Raw genomic sequence first — 2,423 nt, 5'->3', positions numbered from 1 at the left:
CCCCGCGCTTCTGTACCCGGGATCTGAGAGGCCACACAGACCTTGAAATCCTGGCACCGCTCCCTCTACCCCGACCAAATTCAGGCGTCTCTGTGAGAGTCCCGCGGTCGCTTCCCTGTGTGTTTAAATCGCTCGGCGGCGGGTCCTGTCCCCCCTCTTTCTGCCACAGGGCCATGTAGTCACCTCCTATCGAGGAGTTTTCCTGCTTCAAATTCTTCTGTGATGCCTACATCCGCCCCGCACCGCGTAAAGTCCTCCCCCGCTAGGTCTATCAGGTCCCCCAAGCCTCGCCTTTGTTGACCCTGGAGCGCAACGCTCCAATCTCAGTCCAGGAGAAGCCGCGTCTTCTGCCGAGTCCTGGAATTCTGCAGACGCCACCCCTCTCTTGATCCAGACCCTCCTTGATCTGGGGCCCCGCTACTTCCCAGGCCTCCTCTTCCCAGCCACCGCTTCTCCTGACCCTGGGTGTGGGGAGGTGACTTATTCTGTCTTTTGGCATCCAGTGTTCTTGCAGTCTAAAGAACACCCCACTGAAAAGGTGTTCTTCTGCATGTGGGCATCTGATCCCAATTCCTTCCATGTGCATGTGTGCAGAAAGAGAGATCTGGAGAGCGAGGGAGAAGAAAGAGAAACATCTTGAAGGAGAAAGGAAGATTGAGGGAGAGCCCTAAGCAGATGGCAAAGTAGAAAGTGGATGGGGCATTTGCAGAGACAGCGAATGAAGCCGAGAAAGTAGTAGGGGGAGAAAAGCAACTGAAGAAATGCAGAGAAAAGTGCCATCTCCGGAGAGATGAAGGACTGCAAGATAGTGAGAGGGGCAGCAAAGTGGGAAGTTCCTCAGTTTGAAAGTGGGGGAGAGGAGGAGGGATTTGGAGCCAGGGCAGACAGAGCAGCGTAGTGCTGGGACAGCAAGAGGGGTCAGCTGGTGACAAGGAGAGCAGAGGGAGAACCACAGCAGGGGGAGGGCTGGGATCTCAGGGTGCCAGAGAGTGGGGACAAGGGGTACAACAGGAAAGAAGGGGTTTAACAGGGAGAGCAGAGGGGGAGCAGAGACAGGGAAAGAGGCAGGACCGGGCACGGTGGCTCATGCCTGTAATCCCAGCAGTTTGGGAGGCCCAAGTGGGTGGATCACCTGAGGTCAGGAGTTTGAGACCAGCCTGGTCAACAGGATGAAACCCCGTCTCTAATAAAAATACAAAAATTAGCCGGGCATCGTGGCACGCGCCTGTAATCCTAGCTACTCAGGAGGCTGAGGCAGGACAATCGCTTGAACCCCGGAGGCGGAGGTTGCAGTGAGCTGAGATCGTGCCATTGAACTCCAGCCTGGGCGACAAGAGCAAAACTCCGTCTCAGAAAACAACAACAGCAGCAACAACAACAAAAAGTAAGAGGCAGAAATAGGTGGAGATTGGGATGATCAAAGATTGAGCAGAAAGTTTGGAAAAGGTGTGGAACAAGTTGCCAGAATGGAGCAGAACAGGTGGAAGAGAAGGAAGAGAAGGAATAAGGGGAGAAACATTAGGAGAAGAGAGAGGCTCGAAGTGAGCAGAATCTTAGGGGAAAAGTAAAGAGGGGGAAAAAAAGCTGGAGAAAGAAGGTGAGAATGATAGATGAGTATAGAATGAGGGAGGGAAACACAGTAGTGAGAATAGAGGGAACCCTGGGTGCAGATGAATGGTGAGTTGATTGGCTATTATGATGAAGTTGTGACATTGATTAATCTGATTATATGAAATGTGCTTTAAAAATACAGATGAAGATGAGATGTGCAAAACTCCTGTCTGTGAGGCTGGTGCATTTTATAATTCTTGGCATCAGATTTTAGCTTCCACTCACATTCCCTATTCAGGTACAGGTCAGTGACTTGAGTCATTCAGGTGTGGGTCACCCACTTTCCTTTTCCTGGGATGGGGTATGGTGTGGGCGAATGTATAAGATAGCAGGAAAACCAGTGTTCTTCCTACTCTTGCAATCAACACAATAATGAACACTTAACACAGAATGCTTCATATCTGATGAAAAAAATGTGTGGGGATTTCTTCCCACCAATAAGCAATTCGTCAGACACCGCCTGGGGGATCTGTAATTTCACTCAAGTTGACACTGTCTACATGGAGTTAGCATCAGATCCCACAGGTTGGGGGCTCAGTTCCACAAGCCTGCCCCTATTGTGCTGGTTGTAAGTTCCAGGTTGGGACCTGAACTTCAACCAAACATCTAAAAATTGAGGATTCCCTTGACCCTTTGCTCAGATTTTATTAATTTGTTAGCCTGGTTCACAGAACTCAAGGAAGCATTTGTTTAGTTTTATCCATTTGCTATGAAGACTATTGCAAAAGATACAGATGAATAGCCTGATGGAAGAATCCTCCTAGCAAATTAATCAAAAGAAGGGGCTTTGGGATACCCTGATTTTTTTTTTT

Source organism: Mandrillus leucophaeus, unplaced genomic scaffold (genome assembly GCF_000951045.1).
Source record: "Mandrillus leucophaeus isolate KB7577 unplaced genomic scaffold, Mleu.le_1.0 Scaffold74, whole genome shotgun sequence".
In the NCBI taxonomy this organism is placed as follows: Eukaryota; Metazoa; Chordata; class Mammalia; order Primates; family Cercopithecidae; genus Mandrillus; species Mandrillus leucophaeus.
Note: the sequence above shows the minus strand (reverse complement) of the source record.